We start from the raw sequence: 9,498 nt of genomic DNA, 5'->3' as shown, positions 1-9,498 counted from the left end.
ATCGGCATTACCGGCGCTACCGCGGGGGCTGGAGCGACGGCGACTGGGATTACATCGGCCGGTGCTGCTGCGTCTTGAACTACTACAGCCACCGGCTCTCCCTCGGTGTCGGACATCTTCCTCCCCCTTAGTGAACCTTACCAGGCTCCGCTTTCTTTTTACAATCTCTTCCGGGTAGCGCGGGGTTAACGACCCTCCGCTCTGATGGCGCGCTCCCTTCTTCCCTCTTTTTCGGGCACGCCCCCCTTCTTCCTGCACTCAGCGAAGCTAATGGCGGCGGCAGTCTTCAAACAGTAAACACACAGTCTTTTCAAAGGCGCACAGTACCCGGTGGGCGCCAGGCACGAAATCCTGTTCGTGACGCCAAAAGTTGACTCGCCCACCCCAGGGCTATGGGACACCCGGTGCCGGGCCGGACCAGTCCGGGGGTTGTCAGTGGTGAAAGCCCGACTCCGTGGCCCTGGTGGGTGTCAGTTTAAATATGGCTGGTGACTTGGGAGCATATAAAGTATTTGTTTCGTGACGCCACCTGTGGTTTGCGGCTATTAAGCCGCTGCTGCTGTGTAAGGCCTCCGGGGTGATGATATGGCAGCAATGGTGGTACTGCTCCCCACAGGTGGAGCGGTGCCCCGGGGACACTGTTGGTGCTCGTGAAAGTCTATGGTGTTGTGTGGATAACACGGTGCAGGGCCGACAGGCAATGAAAGAAACAGGCACAAACAACAGTCTTTTTACCTTCTCCTCTTTTACTTAAAGAACAGTCCAGTCCTGGGAGACTGTCACAGGTGGTGAAGGGGATCCGGTCGGCCTGGAAGTACTTTCCCTCTGTGGTAGGCTGCGCAGGCCCTCTCTGGTGCTTCTCTGCTGGAGTCCACACCGGGCCCTGATGAGGCAGCTGTACCTTCAGGCTGTTTATGGGCCAGGTGCTTGCAGCTCTCCTGCCCTTCGGATTCGGCTACCAGGAAGTATTTTAGGCCCTGGTGGCCACAGACTCCGATGTCCGAGTCTCTTCTGTGCCTCTCTGCTACTCCTGCTTCCCTGGGCCAAGCTGCTCCAGCTCTTGGCCCCAGATCCACAGGACAGCAAACTCTGCGTCTGCTTGCTGTCACTTCTCTCTACAGACTGAACACTACTTCCTCCCTCAGGTCAGACATAAGGAATGCTCCCTGGAATTCCAGGTTCAGAGCTCCCCCTGCTGGCCGGAGGGAGAACTGCGTTGGATGTTAAACTTACTGGCCAATAGACTTCCCAATTACCTCCAGGCTCAGCATTAACCCTTTGGGAGGGCAATGCTGTTGTGGCGACCAGGTCCTGGGGCGCCACATGTCCACTTGTTGTTGATTCTTCACCAGAACATTAACATTTTTATCTTTATGTTTGAAGCCTGAAATCTGGGAAAGGTTGAAAAATTCAAGGGGCAGAATACTTTCGCAAGGCACTGTATATGCCTACTGTGCCCTTTGGCGATATAATAATTTAAAGGTAATGACCGAAAGGTATCTAATTTGTACAAGTCCGACCAGTAAGCACGATGTAAGGGATAGGACCTAAACTGTGATTATCTGCCAGGAAGTCCCAAGAGAATAAGAGAAGCGAGGAGGGAGGGTGTAGCAGAATTAGGTGGGGGTTGGTCTGTAGAGCTTAGCAGAAGACTCTTTAAGTAATTAACAGTGTAGGGCATCTTTTTATCACTACTATTATACAAGGTCTGTGTCTGGCATAACATGTACTTGAATGGGGGGGGGTCAAATACTTTTTCAAGGCACTGTAATATATACAGGAGCGTACATAGAAATCATGGGGCCCCATAGCAGAATTTCTAATTGGGCCCCGCCCCCCCAAAAAATAAATTAATAATAATAAATAAAAATATTCAGCTGGGACACAGAAGAGCATATTTCACAACTTTACAGCCCTTACCAAATAATTTTCCTCCTATTGAAGCCCCTAGATTCCCCTTTCATTGCAGCCATAAAATTTGATTACAACAAAAGTGCCCCCCAAACGCGGTCAGTATCTTACATCAGTATCTGTAGCCAAATCCAGGAGTGGGAGACTAATACAGAAGTGGTGCCGTGTTTCTATTCTACTTTTCCTGTGATTGTTCCACTCCTGGTTTGGGCTACAAACACTGAGGTAAAATACTGACCAAATACTGTATTTTCGGACTATAAGACGCATCGGACTATAAGACGCATCGGACTATAAGACGCATCGGACTATAAGACGCACCCTGGTTTCAGAGGAGGAAAATAGGAAAATAAAATTTTAAGCAAAAAATGTGGTCAAGACACACTGTAATGGGGCGAGGATCTGCTGCTGACACTGTTATGGGGGTAATGTCCCCAAATTCTCTACTAAGGTGCCGCATCCTGGTAATGATCCTCCTGCCTTGTATATGATCTGCATCCTTTTATATATGTCCCTCATCCTGGTATAGCCCCCATCCTGATATATACCCCCATCCTGATAAATACACCCATCCGGATAAATACCCCCATCCGGATAAATACCCCCCATACTGCTATATACCCCCATCCTACTCATATACCCCCATCCTGCTATATACCACCATCCTGCTCATATACCCCCCATCCTGCTCATATACCCCCCATCCTGCTCATATACCCCTATCCTGCTCATATACCCCCTATCCTGCTACTGTATATACCCCCATCCTGCTATATACCCCCCATCCTGCTCATATAACCCCCATCCTGCTCATATAACCCCATCCTGCTCATATACCCCCCATCCTGCTATATACTGCCATCCTGCTCATATACCCCCATCCTGGTATATGGCCTGTATTCTATGGCACACAAAAAATAAACGTTTATACTCACCTTTCCCCACTCCCTGCAGCATCGATCATCTAGGTAGGACCCGGTAGGAGGGGCAGACTGTGGACAGAATAAGACAGTAGTAGTAGTAGTAGTAGTAAGACAGTGGAGGTGAAGGAGAGAAGGTGAATGGGAAGTGACTGTCCAGTAGTGAGCAGTAACCTGGAGCTCAGGAGAGTAGTTGCCGGTGGAGTACGATGGAGTACTCCCGGAACTACGCACCAACGGGGTACAGGACCCTAGGACAAGCAGAAGCTCCAGGCAGGCTTGTTAACACCTGTACAGCCACGGGACCATCAAGGACCTTGCTGACCCTAAGAATCCGAAGACTTAGTAGCAAAGGGAGAATCCGGGACAGGACCAGAGACTCCAACCCCACAGGGTTCACACTACCGTCAGGTGGACAGCAGTGCAACAACACCACCAGATGGGGACCCCCAGTTGCTCTACGCCACGAGGACCCACTAACCAGAGACAGGTGCAGGGGAAGAAGGCACCAGATTACTAACTGGCACTGGAAACAAGAGAACCTGGAGGTGAAACCAGCCGGCTTTGGCTAACCAGTTATCATCAGTAGTGAGTAAAAACCAGTTGCACTGAACTTTGGTGTGGACTCCCTTCTTCTAACATCTGTCACAAATCCTACCCTCTAGGGCCGGCCCTGCTTGCGGAGGGCTTACCATCCAGGCTGCCATTAACACCAGCCCCAGCAGTGGGCATTGTGCAGCGGTGGCTCCATTCACATAGCCGCAACACTGCAAGTGGCGTCACAAGTGAACACTAGTCTAATCCCCTGTAAATATCCACCTTTACCAAAAAGGGCCCAGGGCACGGAACCGGGCAACGGCCACCAGAGTGACATTTCTCAGTTATACACTGCCCGGGACCGAGTACCCCATAACCCTGGGCGACACAACCCTTTTTCCTGGCGTTATGAACAGGATTGAACTGGACTCGGGTAAACCGGGTGACATGTGCCTTAAAGGGAAGGTGTAAGCCAACAAAAAGAAAAAGTCAACTGAAAAGATGTGAAGTATTAATGTTTTAATGTTTTGCTTAAATATTATTATTTGTTTTTAATTGAGCAAAATATAAAAAAAAATAAAACGTTTGATATTTTCCACTCTTAAACACTAAAAATGCTGATCGCAGGAGGCCAAATGAACCAGATGGCCCCTTTCCAACACCTTGGTTGCTATGACCCGTTGCACTACCGCTTGTTTGTTTATTGTTGACTGTTTCAGATAAATGTGTGCTGAAAAGTTAACAAGTTTTGAGTTGATGAAAATTGACCCAGGCTGCAGGACTGGCAGCAGCCAAAAACATTAAATGTAAAAAGTTGCACCAATTGTGCATCACCACAGTACACCCTAAACAGTGGACCCTGTTAACACCGCCTCCAAGCAGAGGAAGATGGGAGGAAAGGTCTGCGGTGGAGTAGGCCGAGACCTGGTCACCAAAGAGACCGCTGACCTTCCTCCGAGAGGGTTCTGGGACCAGGACTTTTGGGTGGTGGGTGAAGGGAAAGGGGTACTCCAGTTTATGAAACGTTAAAGTCTGAACCTCCCCTGAGTGGGAAGACCTGTTATGTTATGCGTGAAAAATAAAAAGTGTAACCTGTATCACTTGCAGCCCGAGGACGTGCTGGAATTAACCAAGGGGGAATGTAGTGCCCTTGAAGCCATCAGTGAGCTACAAGGAACTGCATCCCCATCGGGATGCAGGGCATACTCCCTAGGGATCCAGAAAATCAGTGCCGGTAACACACAAACACTCTAGAAAATCCCAGTTTTTCCTCAGGTATCTACCATAGAATGGTATAAAGCTAGGGTCGGACCAATGGATGGCCGCCTAGAGGTGGAGCAATACCAGTCCACTAGACAACCAGGTGGGAGGGGCGGACGGTGAGGAGTCAGACAGAGGAGACAGTGAAGAAGTGACCTGAGGGCCTAGGCGGTTAGTTGCCGGTGGAGTACTCCCGGAACTATGCATCAATGGGGTACAGAATCCTAGGTCAGGCAAAAACTCCAGGCAGACCTGATAAAATCTGCACAGTTAGGGGACCATCAAGGACCTCACTAACCTTGAAGTTCGGGACTCAGTAGCAAAGGGAGAATCGGGGACAGGATAAGAGACTTCAACCCCACAGGGTTCACGCTACCGTCATAAGGACTGCTGAAGAAGACAACCAGGAGGGGACCCCCAGCCGCTCTACGCCACGGGGACCCACCAACCAAAGACAGGTGCAGGGGAAAGAAGCCACCAGGTCACTAAACCGACACTGAGCCTAAGGGTACCTGCGGTTAAGACCAGCCAGTCTCGGGTGACCAGTTACCAGCGTGCAGTGAGTAAAAAGAACCAGTTACACCAAACTCCCATTATGGCCTACCTTCTTTCAACACCCACCTGCAACACCTATCCTCTGGGGTCTGGCCCTGCTTGCGAAGGGCCTAACATCCAGGCTGCAATTACCACCAGCCCCAGTTGTGAACATTGTGCAGCGGCGGCTCTATCCACATAGCCGCAACACCGCAAGTGGCGATACGTATAAACTTTATTCAAGAATCCCCTGTAAATATCCCCTTTTCAAAAAGCACCCAGGGCACGGGACCAGGCAACGGCCACCAAAGGGACATTCTCCAGCTATACACCGCCCGGGACCGAGTACCCCATAACCCTGGACGACACACTTGCACTGGGGCCCACGAGCTTTGTCACCACACTGCTTACATATAGGACAATGTGATGCTCCATAACTCTTCCTGCAGAGGTCGGGGGCTTCTCATTACTATTATAGTAAGTTGCTACTACTGTGCCAAAAAATAAAATAATATCTCCCCTCAGCTGCCTGAGATTCACATGACACAAACCTCAGCTGCTGCAGAACATCATAATACACACTGCAGGTGTTGTCAGTCTGAGTTGAAGAGGTTCTGCAGCAGTTGAATTGTGTATTGTTTAACAATAGTGTAGCACCCACAAGTAATATTATAAAGAAATAGTTGTAGTACCCGGCGTTTCCCAGGATAGTAACTGTCTCCCAGTCTCCGTCTCCGTCTCTGTCTCTTTCCATGTCTCTGTCCCTGTCTGCCTCTGTCCCTGTCTGCCTCTGTCCCTGTCTCTTTCCCTGCCTGTCTGTCTCTTTCCCTGGCTGAATTGTAACACGCCAACATTCTTCTAACGTTCTGGCTGCACTGTGGCTCCCAGCTCCATTGACTTTAATGGAGGCAGGTTTTTTGGCGAATAACTGGAAAGCACGAGGTTAAAATTTCCCCTAAAAACATACTCTATGATGTTCCCTGAGTCACATGGAGTGTCTGTGCAAAATTTCGTGATTGTACATGCGACAGTGTGGATTCCTTTAGCGGACACACAAACACACACACACGCACACACACACTTAGCTTTATATAATAGATATTCCCCATAGACATCTAATGTTTAATAATTAACAATTTATACAATAAATAATATATATTATCTATCAAGCAAAATATTTACTATTTACAAACAATGAGAAAACCTGTTTATATAAATCTTTTCCAATGCACAGATTTATATACATTTATATTATAAAAAAACAGACAGAATATTTATATTCCACATTCTCTGACAACATTCATCGGTTGGCAGCAAACATGGCGGCCGGCTGCTGTGATGTCACAATGCTCGGGGTTCTATATGATGATGTCATAATGGAATGGAATGCCGGAGGGTATATAAGCCCCCCGCACAGTGACATCACTGCCATTTCTTGAGTTGATGCTTTTGCTGACACTTCACTTTGGTTCTGGAAGAGTGATCTAGTTTGTGCTCCACATCTAGTGTTTACTTCCTATTACTTGTTATTGATCTTTGATCAGGGCACAATAATACCGGTGCCCGGAGAGCTCAATTCTCCAAATTCTATCAGCTTCAGGTACATAAGACATGAGTGCCCGGGAGCTGCGTCAGCTGATTGCTGACAATGAAGCATGGCTGCGCCGACCACAAAATCGAGGTAAGTGAAATATTTGGGGACAAGAGACAATATTCACACCCTATAGGGCAGGGGGCTCAAACTCGGCTGGGTATAAGGGCCACACAGAAATAAACAATTGGGGGCCGCACTCTTTTCAGGACAAAGTGACATTTTTATTGGTACCATATTTTTTTCTATACAGCTTTGGATCATCATTTTTGAACTTTGTTTAGTTTATTAGAACAATGTACAGTTTTTGTTTTTTTTTAAAAAATAAAAGATATATAGTATATATACATACATATACATATATATATATATATATATATATATATATATATATACACACACACACACACACACACACACACACACATTTTTGCTGGTAAAAAAATAACAATCATGCTTTTTTTATATATTTGAGCCCATTTTTGTAAGTAATACAGATTTACAATTGGCACCATATAGTAATTTTTGCCAACATTTTGTAGTAGTGTTCCAGTCGTGGTCCTCATCTTTTAGTACTGTCACTATCCTGCTAACCATTCTGTAGTAATATGCCCATTCTTGTCTCCTTGTAGTAATGTGCTTATCTTTGTCCCCATCCTGTAGTAATGTGCAAATTCTTGTCCCCATCCTGTAGTAATGTCCCCATCCTGTAGTAATGTGCCCATTCTTGTTCCCTTCTTGTAGTAATGTGCCCTTGTGCCCAGTCCCTGTCCCCATCGTGGTCCTCACCCTGTAGTAATGTGCCCATCCTTGTCTCCATCCTGTAGTAATGTACCCATCCTTGTCCCCTTCTTGTATTATTGTGCCTCATCCTTGTTCCCATCCCGTAGTAATGTGCCCCATTGTGGTCCTCATCCTGTAGTAATGTGCCCATCCTTGTCCCCTTCTTGTTGTAATGTGCCCATCCTGGTCCTCATCTTGTAGTAATATGCCCATCCTGGTCCCCATCCTGAAGTAATGTGCCCCATCCTTGTGCCCATCCTGTAGTAATGTGCCCATCCTTGTCTCCATCCTGTAGTAATGAACCCATCCTGGTCCACTTCTTGTAGTAATGTGCCCCATCCTTGTCCCCATCCCATAGTAATGTGCCCCATTGTGGTCCTCATCATGTAGTAATGTGCCCATCCTTGTCCCCTTCTTGTAGTAATGTGCCCATCCTGGTCCCCATCCTGAAGTAATGTGCCCCATCCTTGTGGCCATCCTGTAGTAATGTGCCCATGCAGGTCTTCTTCTTGTAGTAATGTCCCCTTTACTGGACCTCTTCTTGTAGCAATGTCCCATCCTGGTCCCCTGTTGTGCTATTCTACGCGGCTTGCAGGCACGTAGACCTGGTAATGTTCGCAGCCATTGTCAGAGCTTCATCTGAAATTCAGATAAATGTTCTGCCGGCGCTGCACAAGTCAAGTTCTCTTTGCCCAACTATTCCAATAGCGGCCGCTGGCCAATCAGAGGCAAGCAACTGAGGTCAAATAGGTCAGTTGCTTGCTTGCTTCACAGCTCCAGAAAAACGTTCATCTGAAAAAAAGCACTGACGGCTGCGGCCCCTGCACCGGCTGCGATCGTTACTGATCCACGTGCCTGCTGGCCGCAAGAAGCAGCCTGAGGGGCTGCATGCAGCCCGCAGCCACATGTTTGAGATCTCTGCTATAGGGCATTCCTGGGAGGATATATCATGGTGTATGATGGGCCACATTTTAGGATAGAAACTGCAGGTAAACTAAAGTCCACAATAAGGCAATTTGTTTCTAGTGTTCTCCTCTCCCTAAACACAGCAGCAGCAGATGGGCTGATCCCTATAGGCCATAAGTATTTTACAAAATTGGAAATAATTGTGATAATTTATCATTTCTTTATAGGTCAGGCCATAACTGTCCATAGGTTGAGGTCTCAAGAAAGACATCAGAGAAGACCTCCCCGTGGACATCAGAGAGACAGCAATGCTGTCACTCAGAGGAGAGGGAGACCTGCCAGAGATCCTCTACACCGTAGGGGACAAGAGGGCAGGGAAAGAAGCCGCTCTCCTCTAAGACCAGCCTCTGCCGAACCCTCCAGCTCAACAGCGGAGGGCAGCAGTGGCAGGAGTAGAGAAAGAAGCCGCTCTCCTCCTAGACCAGCCCCTGCCGGGCCCTCCAGCTCAACAACAGAGGGCAGCAGGGGCAGGAGCAGAGAAAGAAGCCGCTCTCCTCTAACACCAGCCCCTGCCGGGCCCTCCAGCTCAACAGCAGAGGGCAGCAGTGGCAGGAGTAGAGATAGAAGCCGCTCTCCTCTAAGACCAGCCCCTGCGGGGCCATCACCATCCATCAACGCACCTATTCAACCGCAGGCAGAGCCTGTGATCCCACCACCACTGCCACAGGTGGAGCCACCTGTACAAAATGTACCTGTGCCGAGGAGAAGGCGTGGTAGGATTAGCTGGAGAGCTCGCCAAATTGCGAGACTCCCAACAAGGAATGTAACCTCACAGGAGGAGGGCGAGAGATGTCCCATATGTATAGAGGACTATCAGATCGGAGAGCAGCTCACAGTCATCCCGTGCAACCACTTCTTCCATCCAGGTTGCATTTCTGACTGGCTGCGCTCCAGCCCTCACTGCCCCCTGTGCCGTAACCACTGCTTCAGACGCGCACCACAATGACATCTTAAGATGTCCATGGTGCGGGCAGTGGAAGAGACCATCTTGAATTC

The sequence above is a fragment of the Anomaloglossus baeobatrachus genome, chromosome 10 (genome assembly GCF_048569485.1).
Source record: "Anomaloglossus baeobatrachus isolate aAnoBae1 chromosome 10, aAnoBae1.hap1, whole genome shotgun sequence".
Classification (NCBI taxonomy): Eukaryota; Metazoa; Chordata; class Amphibia; order Anura; family Aromobatidae; genus Anomaloglossus; species Anomaloglossus baeobatrachus.
This window is presented reverse-complemented; position numbering follows the sequence as displayed.